At 38.4% G+C, this 20502-nt stretch overlaps 1 long non-coding RNA gene across 2 annotated transcripts; it reads left to right on the top strand.

The window, feature by feature from the left end:
• Positions 1 to 13929: 13929 nt before the first annotated feature.
• Positions 13930 to 20473, top strand: LOC121884753. 2 transcript variants are annotated; one of them, XR_006092407.1, is made up of 7 exons: positions 13930 to 14115; positions 15812 to 15893; positions 16126 to 16196; positions 16484 to 16582; positions 16704 to 16820; positions 18832 to 18940; positions 19373 to 20473. It is a non-coding gene; the product is annotated as an uncharacterized LOC121884753 (long non-coding RNA). The 2 variants fall into 2 exon arrangements; XR_006092406.1 differs by having other exon boundaries at positions 15809 to 15893.
• The last annotated feature ends 29 nt before the right edge of the window (positions 20474 to 20502 follow it).

Genomic DNA, 20502 nt, shown 5'->3' with positions numbered 1-20502 from the left:
TAAATGCTAAATTCACAGAACCTTTAAGAAAAAAACACCTAAACAGTACAGCTTAGTCAGACGACACTAAGCTGAAAGTAAGGGGAGAAGTGATATGACAGTTTTGTTGGTGTATCTATACACTCAGGTATACCTGTAGGGTAGTTTGCTTTTGCTCACAATGAAGAAAAACAAGTCAAGAAAACAATCTCACCACAAGGTCCATCCAGAAGCTGTTTTGGAGATTTCAATCATATCACCTGAACTTCATCTGCAGATGGGCAACTCTATGATAACTTGTGTCAAATGTCACAGAATTGTAGATGTCTAAATTTATGTTTTTTGAAGCACTTTTAACTTTTCTCATTCATGTTGGTTTAAAAGCTGAGGTTCAATTTTATTTTGAGCTTGGAAGCAATAGTAGTTTCTAATAGTTAGCGTAGTGGTTGAAGTGCAGACCATGAGAAAACAGCCTCACCACAAGGTCCATTCAGTACTGTTGCTTTTCTGGAGCTTGCAATCATATCAAATGAGCTTCATCAATTGATGAAGTTTGCTCAGCAAGAACAACATTGAGTCAAATCAATAGTACTTGTATAATAACTCAAGAAAAGGTCTCCATGATTCAAAATTTATGATACCATGGATGTCAGTTTCTCATATTTTTCTCTAACGTATGGAGTATTTTGTATACTGTTAAAAATCACATTAGCAACAACTGTAACAACTGTAAAAGACACTGGTTAATCTCTACTGCATTTAATGCCTCTGAAGGTTCCTGCTGTCTCCTCTTCAAAAAGTCTACCGAACTCAGAGAGATAATCAGAGCCATTCTGTACTACAACACTGATAATACTGTATATTCCAGTGTATTGTACCTTTCACTGACATGACTTCATAATGCCACAGTTTCTGCAGTTGTACGTGTAAGAATAGTCTTATTGTGCCAGAAATGAAAAGGACAAGATCACATTGCATTTCTGTCCTCAGCTCTGCTTTAAGTTTCCTCTTAGAACCAAACATAACAGTGCGCTAATGGAAACAGTAACAATAGTTCCCTTTTAATGGTTAATTAGCAGGGTGATAAAGTCGTTATGAAGAGACACTTCAGTACATCACTCAGCAGTTCTCCTACATCACCTCTCATTTCCCTGTTTAGAACAGGTAATCTGCATCTGTAAAACTAAAAAATTAAGTAGTATTTTTAGAGGATGGTATTCATGACAACATTCAATAATTTATGAATAACCTTAATGGGTAAATCGTAATCATGCCAAGTTCTCATCCTTTAATTCGAACTACGACAAGATGTCTTCAGAAACACTGAGCGCATCCCTTTCAGTTTCAGCGAGCCGGATATCTCTCTCAGCTAAGTTGTTATGCAAGTGTTCAGCTCAGACACTTGCTCATTCACAATTCATGCTCATTGCTTGTATACCCACACACCAAAGCCTCCCCACTACCTCCCATTTTTTCTTCCCCTGCTCCCCCAAACTGTAATTTTGAGTCCCACAACACAAAATATGTCTTCATCATTCCATTTCGCACTCTGCTAACGGTTTGTGCCTCCTGGTATGTGTGAAGCTTCATGTCACTTCCAGGGCAGGCTGTCATTTATTCAGCAGAAGACATTTTGTATGCTCTTTGCAGCATTCTTCTTCTGGTCTTGTTATCCGCTCCTCTGTGGGAGTATGAGGAATCCAGTAATGCCGCCAGCTGTTCTAATGCATGTCAACACATTATTGTAGGTTGATTGGGACAAATGCGTAAGATAGAGTCCAGTGTTGCACAACCAATCGTGTATCATGGTAATAGTTATCTAATCAGAGTACTGCTCTCTAGTCACTGTCTGATTGCCTTCAAATTGCTTGGGTCTGCAACAGAGTGTTGTGCAGATCACAGTATGTACAATTTGAATGCCATTATTTAGATGTGGGCGCCCAGGGTAGCAGAAGTGATATCCTTATTAATGTCCCTCTCCGATGTCAGCATTTTAGTCTGTTCCCACATATTGGCAGTCAACAAACTGTAAAGTGGAACAGAATCTCTGCACTGTGAGAAGCAAATTAAAACGCAGTGTGAGAGGTAGCCAGCCATCCTAATTAGCCTGTTTTGTTTAACACGCCTGAAAACGATGCTCGCATTTTCCTTTTGTGGTGTAGATGTAACATTTCAGGAGGGGGAATATCCAGAAAATTTCAGCACCCGGCGAGACACACTGGGTCAAAACTGTTTGTTACACAGGGGAAAAGTTTGTTGTCTCCTAGGAAATGATGAGAAAACACACAGTAAAGAGGGTTCAAAGACCAAGAGATGTACCTCGAAGAATAGGAGTTGTCTTTTGATTTCAGTGTTATGGAAGAGGTGCACAGATAGGGACTTGGGAGCTAAACATTTTCTCCTGCGTCATTATGATATTATAATGCCAGGTGATGGGCAGAGCAGAAGCTGAAAGAATGTTACTTTTGCATCATTATACAAAAAAGACAGTCACAATAGTAATTTATAGGAGCCAATTTCTGCCAAGAAAAGAAAAAAAAAACATGAAAAGTTGGGCATTTTAAATTGACCTAAGTCAAAATTATGAGATAGTAAAAATTGTGGTGTTGCTATGCCTGTCAACCTTCTGTTGATGATAACATGGAAATAAAGGAGCAGCATTGTTCTTAATTAACACTAGTATTATAATGCAATAAGGAAAATTGTAAGTTTAGACTGTTTCATTCTTACTTAATCCCTGTTTGGATGTTGAGTTTATTGTAGAAAAATATGGACAAACATGGACAAGCAACCAGGTTAGATACTTTTTTATTTTCACTTTTACAAGAGAAAAGGCTTTGAGGATGAGGACTATGAGCGACAATGAAGTTAACCCTATCTCAGCAAGTTTAGCTGGAGTTGATGGAGTGTACACCTCCCAAATCAAATAAACAGCAGGCCAGAGTTGTTAACGTTATAGACACTGTAATAGTATCATCCAAGACTGGTTCCTATGTGCTGATCCACTGAATGGGGCTTTTTCTAACATAACCTATAACCCCCCAAAATATTGTAATGTTTAGCTAATGATGTACTCCTTGGCCTTGGAAACACAACCATATTTGGTGATAAGCTAGTTATCCAGGTGTGCTAACATTCTAAACACTCTTAAATATATTCCTTACATTTTTACTATTGTGTTTTTGGTTTTGAGAAGATGATAAAAAAAGAAACCACCCTCCAAGCTCTTTAGGTATAGCTCTTACTGTGGCCCTGTGCACACTGTGCTGGTTACAGTAACTGGATAATCGCTGTTCAATGGAGGGGTTTAGCGAATGGTCAGTTATCACTTACCAAGTTAAAATTATGATATCTCATAATTTTGATATACCATGAGCATATTTATTTTAATTATGCATAACTATTCGTCTGTTTTTTTTTCTTTTTGTGACACAAATGGACTTCCATACATTTAAAATAATAACACAAAAGTGGAAAGATTCAACTGTCCAGATATCCTTTATCTAACCCGCAAGCACCCGGATGCTTCCCACTATTCTGTTCAATCCTTACATTTTCATTTAATTTGTCCAGAGATGTCCCAAGGCAGCTATGGCCCTATTGACTGATCCCCAGGCTGCGACCTTTAAGTCAGACCTGCAGCACTAATTAATCTTAGCAGAGTGATACATTCAGAGATTGAACCAACACGTAGCATAGGCAGCCCCCTCGTTAGACTCCTTGCAGACGAATACATTTCACACCAGGAGAAAGCACTGAAGCCTTCTGTACACATTCCAACAGCAAACATATGAATCCAATACTCCCTGAGCTAAGAGCTTTAGGGAGAGGTTGAACTGATAATAAAGATTTAAATAAATGTCGAGTAGAACCTATGCTCTATCTTGGGATATAATATCTCTTGGAACAGTTGGCAGAGAAATTCATGAGACAAATATTTGCACCAAAAGATAAAAGTAAAGAGCCAGGGATTTGAGTCCCACACCTCACTGAGCACTGCTGGTTTGGTATTCATTTCCCAGCTGGATAAAAGCAGAATTTAGTGGACACATAGATTATTCATCTGTGACCCCAGCACAACCACTTACAGCCCTATATCTCAACAACAGACCAGAATGTAAAACTGACTAGAACTAGCCAGCTGATTGATGGTGAGCGTGAGATATTTACGAGGCAAATGCACCGTCCTAAAACATGACAGCACATCTACTTTAAACCAGCAGAACGTATATTTTCTCTCTAACTGCTATTGATAAACACAGGCTGGCTTGGAAGGCAAAAGCAGCACTACCTCTCCTTTCAGACATGAAGAAGTCGCGACATGTTATTGGAATGAATTATTTTTGACAGCACAACTGGATTTTTTGCCTCCCTTTTTTTATTTATAGAGAAGGATTGGCAGGAAAATAACATTCACCCAATTCCGTTTTTGATGTGATCTGGGGATTCTTAAGTGAGTGTGAGTGATGGACTTAAAAATGGATGAATAACTGATGGCTGGAAAACAGCTGAAAATGAAATGAAAAGCTCTGAGCCTGTCTCGCTCCCCCCCTCCTGCGCTCGCTTGTTGTCCTCTCTGCTTCGAAGGCAGCAAAGCATTTTCAATGAGTTACCATAGAGATGATTATTGCAGTTGCTGTTGTGAGAAATTTGGCTCAAAACCTCAGGGAGAGTACCAGCATGGCAGATATGCAGAGCAATGGGGGAAAAAGATAAATAAACAGATGTGCTTGAGAGAGAATAATATGGAGGTTTTCTAGGGTCGCAAACATCAAGCAGATAGTCTACCCTCTGCAAGAACTTAAAATTATATTAATATTAATTTTTGGGGGGTTGGAGAATGTTCACTGTCCTTCCCTCAAGTATTCATGTGTATTTATTTTACAAGATGCTACATGAAAGAAAAGTAAACAGGCGAGGGTCATGACAGGCCTTAGAGGGCTTGTCACTATTTTCGTCCAGGTGCCCTTGAGTAAGACACTTAACCTCGGCTGCTCAACTGGAGCCGCTCACTGGTCAACAGTTGAAGACTGTGGCTGTACTGAGCTGCTCCCAGGCGTGAATGTGTGCAACTGTACCATGAATGTTAAGCAGGGCATAGCTGGAAAAGAGCAAGCACGCTCAGCCGACTTTCCCAAGATAAATAAGAGTGAAAAGAAAAAAAAAATCCAAAGCTGTATATTCTAAAGGTATGTCATTTTCAGCAGCTGTGAGTCAAAGTTGGGCTTTATAAAACCAGTTAGAATATAGCAGCAAAGCTGACTTATGTGAGATAAAGACAAAAGTGAAATCAGACTATCTGGACTAAAGCTGTTCTGAAATTAGATCCATGCAAAGAAAAAGCAACATCACCTTTGTCTGGTGTTTGATTCCAGTGTAGAGGCTTAGATGCTGGCCTTATAATGTAGAGAAGTGTCTGACATAAAGGAATTCAAAGAGGTTTAGGTGGTGTGTATGCTTCAAATAAAAATCACTTTACTTGTCTATGGCTGCAGCAAGTAGATTTATACAGCAAGAATCGGGTGTCACATTAACAGGTGTGTTCGAGGTTTGCTGTGTTGTAATTTGACTGAACACAAATTAATTTAGGAATATTTACCATGTAAGCACAATATGAGCTGAAACAGGACTTAAAAGAATAGTTCAGCATTTTGGAAATGTTTGGGAAATATTCACTTAGTTTCAGAGTAAGATGAGAAAATCGACACCGACCTCGGTTTTGTGTGTTACAGAGCTAGAGCAAAGTGGCGACTGGCCCAGCTTAGCATAAAGACAGGGAACAGAGCAAAACAGCTAGCTGGGCTCTCTCTAAAATTGAAAAATATGCCTACCAACAACTCACTACTCACAACTCACAACTAAAGCTCACTAATGAACAGTGTTGGGCAAGTTACTTGAAAATTATAATCAATTACTGATAACACATTACACATGTCAGATGACTCCTGAATGTAGGAATAGGCTACCCGTGGCTAACGTTAGCAAGCCAGCAAAGAACACACATGTTGAGGAGGGAGACCTCAGGAAACGCTTATCTTGGTTGGCAATACTATGGAATGACTCTAGTCAAAGAGTCAGGGAAAGGATTTTATTCATGACAAAATATGGCAATTAAGTGAATTCTTCAAATACTGTATTTCCTCTAATAGTGACCGCAGCCTTTATTTACCTCAACTGAAGAGGGTATCAGACCTTTATTGGCAGCAGACTTATATTAGAGAGAGGCCTTCATTTCTAATTCCCTCTGTTTGATAAGTATATTTGCTCATATTTTAGTATGAAGCCTCCTTGATTTCTGATCTGCTTCCGTTTGCTCTGTTAAATGTTTGTTACTGCATTACTGGTAATCCACTTACTCCAACGTGTGGAACAATAATTCTAGTGCTTGAGTTCCACCTGGAATGTTTTGGCAGTGCACCACTTAGCTGTAGCATGTGGGTAGCACGCTCATGGATGTATGCTCAGTGGCTTATCCAAGTTACCCTGGTTACCTATGCTCATGTAGTGTCACTACCGTTATTATTATTAAAATATGCGCCTTTATCTCTGTATTTAAAGGATATTATGGCTCCTCCTCCTCACCTATCTGTGACAGTTGGCTAGAGGGCTATGCATGTACTCATAGAGCTGAAGTTACATCCAGGTAACTGCTATTTATGCTTAACTAGCATTCACATTATATAACAGGCACCAGGAGTTTACCCTCCCTTGTTTTTTCTCCAGCCTGATTTTGGGGCTGGCCTTTATTTGTTTGTGTCGCCCACGGCCATTATCGGAGACCCGGCTTTTAATTGAAATATGGTAGTAGGTATAAAGGTTAATGAGTACTTACAGTTGTGTCATTTATGCACACAATGAGGCAGGACAGCAGGAATAAGCTTAAGCATCTGACCACTGTGTGTATCAGTCACTGGTTGGCTCTGACTTAATTACCAATTAAGGGTGGCTGCAGCTCAGGCTTTCCTACACAACATGTGAACAAGACAACTTTGGATTTACCGCGAGTCACAGATCTCCTTGTCCGGAGCAGTCTGTCATCTGAACACAGAGACCACACTGATATCAACCTTCCATTAATTCCAGTAAGACAGCGAGCACACCGACCCCCAAGTGTAAAAGTAAATGAGTGTTACTGGGACTAACTGTATTAACTGTAATATAATTAGTAGATTTCAAATTGTAATCCCTTACACTACTCGTCACCGGTGTTAGTCAAGTTACTTGAAAATTCGAATTAATTACTGATTACACATTACTCAGTGTAAAAGTAATTACATTGCTTTTTTACTCAGTACTTAGCAGCAAAAGTAACGTGTTACAACATTACTTGAGAGTGAGAGTAACAAAAACAGAGAACAGTTGGGGTCAGGCAGCTACATAATGAACCAAAACTCTATAAATTTCCATAAAATCAAGAGGAGCTGCAGAGTCGTATGGTAATTCTCTGTAGGCTCATTACTACGAGTGACGCCTCTCACATTACACATTGTCTTTTGATACATTGCTATTATGAAAAATATTCATTTTATATATTCATTCAGTCATTTTAGCTTCTTTAAGGAACACCATTTCCAATAAGCCCTAGACCATTACCAGTTAAATGTCACTAGTGTGACAGAAGAGGTCAGTTCATTGGTGAGTGGCTGCAGTAATACATCGAAAAAGTTGAAAAAATGACATTAGAAGAGTGTTGGTGGTCATGAATATACAAGAAACCAAAAGACATAGCATTGCACTGGTAAATTTTCATGGGAACTGTTGGTTTTGTGTGCTGACAAATTCATTTTTGTTCATCTTTGTTAAAATCACAGGTGTCTTAATTTCTAATAGCTAATAGAGTTCTGTAGTAGATGTGAATTGATATCATAGTTACTGCATTTAACTCCCCCTTAAACCACTAACAGTCATTTTCACATTGTTGTTTGTGCTCTCTACTTCCAATCTTTATGCTAAACTAGGCTAATTGCCAATCTCTGTACATGACGCACAGACATGAGATTGGTATTGATCTTCTCATGTAAAGAAAGCATTAAATGTTAAAGACCAGGTAATAAGGCAGGACCCACCTCAAACCCCTTATCATGTCAGTTGATAATATGCTTTAGTAGACCATATCATCCCAAACACAGTTAGAATAAATCAAATTACCCCAAATCATATTACCACACAATGAGCCTGGGGCTTTTGAGGGTCTAAAGATCATGCCAGTTGTTCACTTTGTAGGTGATCCAGGTATAGCTTGGATAGCTATATGTAGGGAAAACATACAGTGAGAGACTGGAATGTTTTAATCATTTTTATTTTTGGAGCCACCACCTGCCATACTTAATTTTTCCTCCATGCTATCCTGAGACATACACAACACTCACAAGCAAACTGAATTCTACCAGAGTCCAAACTGCTGTGTCAGTTACTGCTCACTTATATTTTACCAGGAGGTGTTATAAGACTCCCTTTAGGGTTTAAGGCCAATGAAAGTGCTCCCATTCTCTTCCTTTTGCAGGCATCAAACCAGTGACCTTTAAATCACAGGAGATTTTCTCTCAGCCTTTTTCCAAAGTGTTGTTATACAGGAGCTGTTTCCTCTTTGGATTTTTGTCTACCTATCAACTTGCCCATAGAGACTCCCTACTGAACCTATACTGACTCTAAATTTGATAAAGGCACAACACAGAGAAAAGCCTAAATTGTGTTAAGTCTAACATTACTAGATCTGTTGTGTTCACTTGGGGTATGATGGATATGCAGCAGTGAGGAGGTTCTCCACAGCAGTCTGCTATAAAGGACTGAATGAGCTGCGGGAGGAGATCACTGCCACCTGATGAGACACTAGGCTGTTAGGAAGCCATTATGCGGCAAAATGCGACGTTCTTCAATCTTCCTCTTATCAAAAGCACAAACCTACCTCTGTGCTGCGAAGAACTCCATGGCTGCGATCAATATATCAATCAGGAGCTGTTGCCAACTCGAGGTGGCTCTTACCAGTAATGATCCTCTTCATCCCTGCCATCCTTTTGGTGAAATAGAAGTTACAATATCTTTATCATCAGTGCAGACAGTGTTTAAGTCAGCCCATGGGGGCTTGGAGAGCAGGTGAAAGGGTCGGCCTCAGCTTTAAATGTCCACCAAACAGCAACAAGAAGTCGATCAATAAAGCCATGAAAAGCTTTTCTACACAAGTTCCACAGGTCCTTTTGAGGGGCGAGCTATTTCGTTTATCTCTTTAAAGTTGAAGGATTAATGCACTTTACAATGTGCCTCATGTTCTACAGCATCTCTTGTCCTCAGGCAACGCCTGGAGCTGCTAATCATGACACGTAAAGAGATACATCCATCCTCTTGGCTGATGAGAAACAAACCCGTAAACTGAAATTTAGATAAACATTAAAGGATCAAATGAACTTATATTCATTATGCATCCCTCTGCAACACATTTCAGCTTCAGTGAAATGCACAACAGGAATGAGTAGTTCTATGAAAGCATGCTCATGGTTTTGTGTTTTTGGCTAACTGGAAGAAAAAGGAATAAATGTTGGCATTAATAAAGATGATGGGACAGGGTAATGTTGGGGGCAGATTGTTCATGAAATGATACCGAGGCACACGCGATAGGAATTGTAATAGTCCTGTCAAGGTCTAATTCTGCTTTTTAGATTTCATATTCTTGTCAGTCCTGTTCCTATTTTTGTTCCTATAACACCATTTGTGGCTGACAACTGAACTAAAGGGAGCCTGTGTTCATATCACAAAATATACCCCAGCACATCAAAACCTATCTCTCATCGGGATTAGGCCACACTGCTGTCATTCCCACAGGGGGAATCCTGATGAGGAGTCACAGCACCAACTGGTGGGACATGATAACCCAGCATGTGTGCTCACCATTGCAGTCATTATATGACCACCAATGGAGACACATGTAAACTCATTCTTTCTTTTCCTCAAATACACACCTTTTCTCTGCTGAGAGGAAAAATACAATGTCACTTTCTGGTAAAACATGCTTTTAAAGGGTTTATAAGCTATAACTATAAAAGCTTAACTCATTAACTAATACTGTAGATAATTTATATGCCATTTATAAGGCAACCATATAAGGAGTAAAATTAAACCTAAAAATAAGCTGATGAAACTGAAATGGAATAACTGTTGGGTTGTTAAAAAAATACTGACAATTCACTATAGATAAGTTTGTCCCCCCTCCCTCCTCTTACAAAATGTGTTGCTTGTTGCTAAATGTAGCATGTTGATTGGCCAGTGAGCGTGACATGATGGGAAGCATAACAAGATTCTACAAGAGTTAGTTAAGGGTGAACGGTGCTCACAGCTCATCTCATGGACAGTGCTAGCTTGCTTATTCTGTGTCCACAACCCATCTTAACTGCCTTCACTGATGTAAACATCTGTATGTTCTGTGCTCACCTGCCCAAGTTAAGTAAAGTTCATAAGCTGAAGATTCCTTGTTGTGTGAAGAGATTTCCACCCACGCACATCCAGACGAAGTAGCCTAGCTCACTTCAAAAGGTCCCTAATTGATAAAGGGTCACAGATTTCACACTTTCTAATAAGCCAACAGCAGAAGTCGTCTGCAATTATAAATGTTAATAAGTTATTGTTTGCTGTATTTTTCCTGTCCAAAGATGGATTATTAGTGACATTAATTGATAGAACGGATGGCAGGAGCAGCAGAAGAAAATGAAGCCAAAAAAAGTTTTGATAAACCTTAGTTTACCTCCAAGTATTATTTATGGCTTATAACAGATCTGTAAAGCATATTAACTAATTTATTAACACATTAATTTTGTTATTATTTTTATTAATAATCTTTATTAACTGTGCATTCCAATTTTAAACATAGAGGCCTGTTTATTCGTCATAGAGAGAGCTACTCAGCCTGTTGTATAATGTTTCGTGCGGCTCTGAAGGAGCTTTATCAAGTCTGAGAAAATAACCCCTAATGATGTCATCAGGGTTATCTTGAGTAACAATTGAGACTTGACAGAAACCTGTGTTATAAACAAACTGGAGGCACAGCGTTTGAAAAGTAACAAGAAGGTTTAATGAAAGATGTTATTAAATTGCACAATGGGTATTGTATGATTCAGTGTTTTTGGAACTCTTAGGGACTAAAAGAAAAGATACCTCGGCCTCTGCTGCATAAATTTTGATAATGCTTTTTAAAAATCTGTCTCTCACAAGGCTTCCAATTTCATGAAAATGCAACACTAAATTGCTGGAGTACTCCTTTATCGGTGCTATGTCAGAAAGTGATGGTGAAAAAAACATAAAACTCAAGCAAAAGATTATTTGAAAACTAAACACAAGGCTGCTCTGTTCATGCTTGTCATTGAATAGATGTCAATAATATGAACAAATTCATCAAAGCATCAATTATGTAAAAGCAGCAGCTCCTTCCCGGCATGAAACATAGTCTTGTGTCTTTCTATCATCATAAGCCAGACAAATAAAACCTTTCCTCTGTCTGAAGACGAAACCAATCCACAGCTGACTTGGAAAAAAAGAATGGGGCTCTGTTCCAAGATCCCTACACATCCCCTCCTCTGTCCTCATTCTTGCCCTCAATTCCCAAAGCAATCTCCAGTCAGTGGTTCTATTAAAACAATACGGCCTCATGCAAATTGCTACTGTCAAGCCCCTTGGTTTTATTTCTTGTCCTTACAGCTGCTCTCCGACGCTTTAATGGAGACTGTGCCAACCAGACTTTGCAGCATCAGGTAGGATCAATGGTATCAATAAAACAATCTGACAATGATTGCCGGCACTTTCCAGCTAAAAAAGAGCAATATGTGACATTGAATGGATGAGCACTTCATTGAGGGCTGCTGCCAACAAACCAGGGCAACAAATCTAATCTGCACCTGTGCAGCTTCCAGATCACACATCTTTTTGGTACAGAAACATAATTATCTTAATTGGCAGGTGGCAGCCTGTGCTACTGTTGCTATTTCAATAGCATTGCTAATGGCACACCATACACAGCATGTTAGCTTCTACTCATCCCTGAACACTGTTGAAATTAAGGAGAAAAAAAAAGCTCTTTCCTCTTAACACAAGATTTATCTTGTCCGTTTCATTAGCAACCGTTTAATTGAATGACTGATTTACATGCTGGGCACTTCGGCGCTGTTCAACTTCTCCTTACATACATTAGTCATAAGGTGTTGCAGCGTGTGCAAGGGCACTTGCAGAGTACCCTGTTGAGTTCATTAGGACTGCCGTCTGCTCTGAGGAATATTCTTGTGTCTTCAACTCAGACGATTGACTCGGCTGAAGTCTGGTAATGAGGCCTTTGCTGTAGGTCTGTGGTTGGGGGTCTCAGTCCACCATTCATGGATTTATAAATAGAGTTAACTCTTTGGTCAGACAGAATTACTTTTCAGCTCAAGGTCTCCAGCTCGTTTGGCCAAAAGGATGACATCAAAATGGAGTACACCTGTCTTCAGTGGTGCTTTGTTGGTAAAATCGAAGGTTGAAAGTGGTAATGTGGACTGTGTTCCAAACAGCTACTTTCACTGATAATTCAAAGTGCACTTGTCAAGATGTTAAAAAGTTAAAAGTAGTCCTGAAATGAACTGTGTGCACTCAACTCCAGGCCAATTTAAAATGATCGGCATTTCACCAAACACACACACACACACACATCTCCATTTTAAGGCAGACACTAAACTACTCGGAGGTACAGTACGTCCTCACTAAATGACATCTTTTTAAAGCAGTGGGCTTGATCATATTTCCTTTTGTCATGCATGTGATGGAAAAATAAAACATTCTTTTTTCTATTTTCTGCCATACATGTATGCAGTAGTCTATTTGTTGTCAGACTGTTTTCACTAGGGCCTTACATACGCTTGTATATAACAAACAAATAGTTGAATAATCCTATTGACCCTGTTGCTGTTTTCATGCCATATCAGAAATATTTTAATACCTGTTTCTGACTTGTAAATAACATTCATCAACATCAACAAGTCCTAATTACAACTGGGAAATTCATTTTTCTAGTCAATAATATAGTGTTTCAAAAGGCAAACAAATATGGATACTTCAATACAGTCCGTTGTTCAAGGTAATTGAACCTATATTTAATATTAAAAATAGTGCTTCAGTACAGTCTACTGGCAATTCATGATGTTTTCAATAGTCACAAGACCAACTTTGCAATCATACAACCATCTCAAGTTATCCGATGACTTGAACACTAGCATGATGAAAACATGGGAATCTTTGCTGTCTCCACCATACATCACATATGATGTGAAAGCGGCATATGTCCCAATTTCATCATATGTACTAATGCTAATACAATATACAGTATATTAAATACCAATTTTCATAATATACTGTTTTTGCAGTTATTATAAATGAACTCAATGTACTTTTCCATTTTGAACTTACAGTAAGAGATTTATGATGATGCAAACGGAGTAAACCTGTGGCCTTTGAATGCCACTGTCCATTTAACATCATAAAGACAAAGAAATATGTTTATGAATATGTTTATGTTCCTGGAGCTGTTCCGCCATGATCTGCAATTTGTTTTTATGTTTTGCAGCTGTGAGTACCCTCTCGATTTCCTCTGTGTATTGCATTGTGAGACAACTGAGACAACAGTCTGCATAAACAACAAACTCCAATGTCTATCAGGTGGATTTAGTATGCACACTGACTTCATTCTGTTAATATTCCAATGCGAACACACTACATTTCATATCAAGGTTAGAATTAGAACATAGTACTGTTCATCCAACACAATGGATGTTTTCAAATTTGTAAACATATAAGTGCATTTTTTAAATATTTTGATAATAATAATAAATGTTGTCATTGATTATTGATTTACCAGAGAGTACCACCTGCTGTGGGAATGGTCAACACTGATTTGAAAACCCATGTGATAAATATGTATCTAATAATTCACAATTTCTCTAAAGATAACCACAAAACACCTGGTATTCTGTCCCAGAGTTAGAAGAAAACACTTATTTGTTTATGGTTGGTTTTATGTTGCTGTCTTAATCTGCCTCAGTTCCACATATTTGCGAATCACCCAAACCAATGAAAAACTTCTTTTTGGAGTCATTTGGGATGTTCAGCACAAGTTTGGTGACACTATAAGTAAGTTTCATTTTGAACCTGCAATTAATTGCTCTGAAGTTGCATAATGCTAAAAAAAAGCAGCTAAACACCACCAGAAGGCAAACGTTGGCCTCCTTTACATCTTGTGTACAAGTCCAATCAAAGCAGAATACAGCTTGGCAACTTCAGTAGGAGAAGAACTTCTGAGCCTCTAAACAAATAAGCTTTCTGTTCCACTGTCAGTCATTATGTTAATTCGCTAATGCAGATTAAAAAGTAATTGTTAACAATGTGTACCCAGAATAATCTGCCTTGGCTGACTGCTGTGGAGCAGATAAGAACAGGCTGTAGAGATGTCCAGTGTAGGGCATTATATGCTTCATTACACACTTTTGTTCCTAGTGCGTTAATTTAAAAAAATTCTGTGGGAGCAAAACCAACCGTAACCTTATCTTCCCCTTTCATTTCCCCCCAGTAGCTCTAATTTCATTTGTGTACAGTAATGAGGTGTTAATTTAACCTATAGCTTTTTCATTGGGCTTGGTAGATTTGTCTTAATTAGAGGCTGAGTTGAAACTGTGCTGCATGTTTACAGCGCGAGATGCCTGTTGTAATTTTCCATTTTAGTTTCCAATACTGACTTTGTTTTTCTCAAAAAATGTGACACTTAAAGAGGGTTAAGAACAGTACTGTATACCGGACAGGTGTAACACATATAACAGTGAGGCTTGATAAAGTGCACTAAATGAACTTCAGTAATAAAAAAATAAACAGTGTCCAATTACAGAAGCCAATAAAAAGTAGTAAATCTTCGCATTTGAGAAGCTGGAATTAGTGAAGTTGGGCATTTTTGTTTGAAAATTGACCAAGTCACATCAACGAAGTGGCAGAGCCAAATTCACTCATGTGAAATATTGTGAAACATATTCTTCTAGAAGTTAGTCAATGATGTTCTGACTACTTGCGGGGCTAGTTGGTTGACTAATGTAGCTTGCAAGCTAACCGTTAACATAACTCTAGCAAGCTGGAAACATGCTAGCACTAGTTAGTCACCATAGCTCTTCTGGCATCTCTCTGGGCCCTGCCATTTTGTTCTTGGGATTTTAAATTACATGTTATTGAAGGGGAATAAAACCTCTCAGAGATAGCAAGCTTGTAAAATGGTAGCAAAATAACCATAAGTCTGTACGCTGCCTCTTCCTCCTGGAACAACATACAGAAGGACCTGATATTGTCAGAGCTGATTACTACTAGAGAGTTTAAGTCAATTCTAAAGGATTAAATTCTAAATTTTTTGCGGAGATAGTTTTCGAAAATTGTACTGGTTTATGCATCTTAACTGGATTTTGTCCATAATCTTGTATTGCATATTAAATTGTGTTCACTTGTTTGTAGTGTGTGACAGAGGGTATTCATCTGTTTAAGCTGTTTGTATTTATTGTTGTAACTACTGTATGTTTATGCTGCTCTCTTGGCCAGTGGGGTACTCCATCAACGCCACTAACGAAATCTGCACTTAATTGAAAAAGCCTGAATTAACGTTGACTTTCACTTAGGGCTCAAGCCGTTCCATTAACACAATTTAGCCGTGTCTTGTCCACATCAACTCAAACCAGGTTTGAACAATCTTGCACTGTGTGCGGAGTACATAAGCAGCCCAGAACAGGTGATTGTTGAAAAGTAGATACTATGTTGCAAAAAGAAATGATAACTAGAGCAGTGTTTTTCTCAGCAGTGGAACAAACCCGCTGATGGAACTCTATGAAAAATATAAAGGAGTCATCAGCAAAAAGGGCAATACTGCTGTAATTAACAAGGTGAGGGAGGAAGTTATACTAGCCTACCTATTGTTTTATAGGTGAATGTTCTGAATGAACATTCAGATCAGGCTAGATAATATAAGATGTATGTTTAAAGTTATGGTGTAGGCTAACTTAGGAGAATTGACATGCATTTTACTGTTAATTAGCCTAATTCAAAGAGGTGTTTGAAGCCTTTTCTGACCTGGTAACCCTTTGCCTATATTCATTCTTCGTTACATCTCAACAGGGGCCATCTCAATAGCCAAAAAAGAATGTGGTGACAAGTGAAAATTAAGTATAAAAACATTTTCCAGAGTGGTAAGTAGCCTATAATGAATTATGAAATGTATTTGTTAAAATAGTTGTCGATCTGTATATGTACCATTTTAGCCACCACAAAAAAAAGGACAGATGCCACTGCTATTGGTGGGGGACCTCAAACCTCAGGACCTCACACCCGCAGAGGAGCTAGCATTGAGTTACAACTGGGGGCGCCCACTAATAGAGAGAATGGAGGGGGAGGGGGGGGGGACCTCATCAAACATCATTCCCCAAGGTGTTCGGGAGCAATATGTAGAAGGTATTGTCTACTATGTTTCCCACAGGTGTCAGTCTTGGTAGGCCCATATCTTTCAGTGTGTGGAGACACTATATGCCTGCTAGATTCCCCAACTCAAGATGCCCAAGGCTTTCCTGACCCATATGTGAGTAGTCCTTATTTTGTAAAAATACTGTGCATCTTATGCAATTATTTCTTCTTTTGCTCTAACAACTACTTACTGACTATATAATCACCTACTCTTTGACACATTTTCTCTTTCACAGGATGTCCATTTGTTTTACAAGTGTCATCTGCTTATTGGCACTGAAAGTCAGAAACTGGACATTGAGTGCTGAAAGTTAAAAAAGTTGTAGTTGGAGATAAAGAAACTAGAGAAGGATGTGAGTATAAATTTAAACATAGCAGAAGGTCATTATTTGGACTTTATTTAGTTTTTGTCTTCACAGCTTGAACAAAATGAGTGAATAAATAACTTCCAAACAACTTTGGCATACTTTTTTTCTTAAATTATAAATGCGAAGCTTTTAAATAAGGGTTCACTCCATAACAAAATTAACCATGAATGAAATGGAGATTAATTGAAATAAGTATTTTTGTGAAGGTCCCTCACAGTTCATCCATCTATGGGTTCCTGATGGTCATAGTAATTATCTTCCCATTGCTCCTCCAGCAAGATTCTGGGCAGTCTCTCACAGCATAGGGTGGCAATGTTTTGCAAGACTGCACAGGCTATGGTGATATCACAGGCCCTGTTTGGAGTAACCCTGAGGCTTTTTAGGCAGTGAAACCTAGATTTCAGTTGGCCAAAAACCATCTCATATTGTGCTCTGGTTTTTGTGTGGGCAAGGACCTCTCTGCTTCTGTTGTTGGTCCTGGGTAGGGTGTCAGCAAGTACGGCATACAGGGATAGAATCTGTCCCCAAGCAGAACTCCATTAAACTCCCCTACAGAATAAGTGTTGGTTAAATATACATGGGATTCTTAAGGATCAAGTGGATTAAGTAAGGCTTGGGTAGTAACAACATTCTTTTGCCTTGTGCAAACCTCTGTGACAGTGACGACGTTTACATGCACAAAATAATTCGTTTTTTGCCCTTATTCCAAAAAGACAATATCCCTACCAAGCTGTTTACATGGCTAATGAAAATGAATATTCCACTAATATTCCCGTTTACATGCAGAGGGTTTTCAGGGTTTTCCTCTGCTCCAGTGGGAACAGGAATCACGCATCTCCGCAGGCAGTGAAATAAACCAGCGAGGTGAAAAACATTAGTGAGTTGCTGCCTAATATTTACAAGTGATATTGATATGACTGATATTATAAATTTATAGTTACAGTACCTAGGTTGTCCCATGATGTTTACCACACTGCAGAGTGTTTTTGGTGCTGTTTACATGATCCATATCGAATTCGGAATATTGTCATATTTGGAATAATAGTGGAATTAGTGTGCATGTGAACGTACCCACTGATAATGCTCCAAAAATTCCTGAATCATGCACAGAGCCAGGCCATTTTGCTTCAATATTGGATATGAGACAACTTCCATTGCAGATCATCTGACAGCAAAGAGGGTGACCTTCAATGATGTGGCACACTTTGCTTGGCAGAGTATTAATTTAAAATTGCTCAGCATGACTAAGACGGGTTGATGCAGTGGTGTCTTTCAAAATGTAAAATCCAGTTCAGAATTATCTGAACATTTGTCTCGCATCCCAGAATAATATTTTGAGCTTTGGCTCTGACATTGTGTAAGATTTCATATCTGGTTTTGCATAGGCCCTCTGCAGTTACATGTTAATGCTATGACATACTGCATTTGGTTAGGAAAGGAAATACCTGTTGTTGTTTTTTTTAATTCATTGATCTGTGCTGATGAGGTAAAGTGAAACACTATCTCTGTACAGTACAGTTACTTCTTTGTGTAAGGATGACATTGTAATGGACATTTCTGTGAAATGCTTGGGTAACAGGATTTAGATTTCAAGTGTTAACAGCAAATCTAATTTGATGTATTATCACAGATGTGCACATTTCATCCAAATCCAATTATTACTATTCTGCCTGACAGTGTATGGACAGCTGCTCCCAGGACATACATGTACATTTAGGCTATGGAAAGATTTCTGATTGACATAGTCTGTCTCCACATGTCCAGATGGGGTCTGGATACACACATGGGTGCAGTCTATTGTGCCTATAATAAATGGGGAAGCCTGAAGCAGGGGATTAAGTTAATACAGAGGCTTGTAAACCTGTAGGCTACTTTACATTTATTTTAACTGTCACATACGTGCAACTGAATAAAATGCCTCCTTCATTCTTTGAAATGAAAATATTCAGGTACTGCTTTACAGCAAGGTATAACCTTCTTGTTTCCTGTCATACAGTTGCCTTCGCAAGACCTTCAGCATCACCAACACTGTACAAGTATATCCCACATGCAAAGAAATGCAGGTCTATGCAGACAGACTGAACAGTGGTCAAGGCTTGGCTACAGTGAGTGTGCCTTGTCATGTTTGATTCCAACAGACTTTATTATTATTATGTATTCTCTTTTATGTATCAGTGGGTTTCATCTTCCATCTTGTGATACACATTGCAAAATACTTGTTTTTGCTTAAATCTCAAATCAGCACCACAGAGGTACGCATTCTATGTATCATTTGTATCACTTTGTTTATTAACATTATCCAAATGTTTTTATTTTCCCTCTTATGTACATTTACATGTTTTTATGTTAATTTTATGTCTTTCCTGAAGTAAAGAAATTAGTACATGTAATTTCTTTTGTTGTAAAGCAATTTGAGCTACATTTTTTTGCATGAAAGGTGCTATACAAATGAAGTTATTCATTATTATTATTATTATCATCATTATTATTATATAGGTTACTTCACTGGGCCTACTGAACTTGTACCTCTCCCACAGATGCTCATCAGGGAAGCCCAGTGGATTACGTCTGTCTCTGAAGACCCTTGGGACTGGTGGTGTAAAAGCTCTGTATAGAATCTGAACACCTTCATCCACAGGGTTGATGTGGATTGGACGAGCCATAGTTGGTTGTTAACTGGTCTTTAGATGCACTGCTTATATAGCCTAGGCCTATGACAACCTATTGAAGACAGTGAAAGTGGTTAGACATGATTTTCTTAACTTGTTTATTTTTTTAATATGTTCTTTGGAATTAAATATGTAAATTCATGCTTGGTCACATTGTGACAAAAAGGTCTGAACTCATGTTTCCGAACATGGACATGATGCAAAAGTGATGCAAGCGTGAAAAGACACCTTATGGAACTGTCTTTTAGGATTATGTTTCAGCCTGTTGGAAATTCTTTGAAACACAGCTAAATGAAGTTTGACAGATACGCCACGGAGCAGGCTAATTCAGCAGTATAAGTTACCTTAGTTACTAAGCAGGGAAATCTGTAAGCCACAGTAATAGAACCAACTCACTTAAATTAGCGAGACATGTGAAAATAAACCAGGATTTTCCTTTATCTGTCTTAATGGAATGGGGCTCAGGTCTCTCTTGAAAAAGATTTTAATCTCAATGAGACTTTTTACCTGGTTAAATTAAGGTGGAAAAAAAGAAAAAGATCATATATATCATACCTGTGTGCAAATTTGGAGCAGTTTATACTCTGAAATAGGTGGGTTAAATCAAAGTGGATGGAGCAACAGAGGCTAATAAGCTACATTAGCACAACTAAATAAAATGCTATAATTGTACTATTATAGAATTTACTATATGCTATAATAATGTCAATTAACATAACTGAGAAAATAGTTTGAAAATGTTCAGAAGTGGGTCATCTTAATGAAAGCTATCTTCATCTTATCTCCTTATCTGGATATTGATTCTATACTGTGCATAGACACACACATGGTGATGAATAGCTTGTAAACCTAATGACCACTCAACATGTGATACCTTTTGTCTCCCTGTCTATTTCTCTTACATGTGTGAAATTTTATGCTCCTTATGTTGCTTCAAAAAAAAAAAAAGGTAGAAACCTGAAGACGGATAAATAGCTCATTCTATAATGAGACCACAT

Source organism: Thunnus maccoyii, chromosome 2, assembly GCF_910596095.1.
Source record: "Thunnus maccoyii chromosome 2, fThuMac1.1, whole genome shotgun sequence".
NCBI lineage: Eukaryota > Metazoa > Chordata > Actinopteri > Scombriformes > Scombridae > Thunnus > Thunnus maccoyii.
The sequence above is the reverse complement of the archived record's forward strand: the minus strand, read 5'-3'. Positions and strand labels throughout refer to the sequence as shown.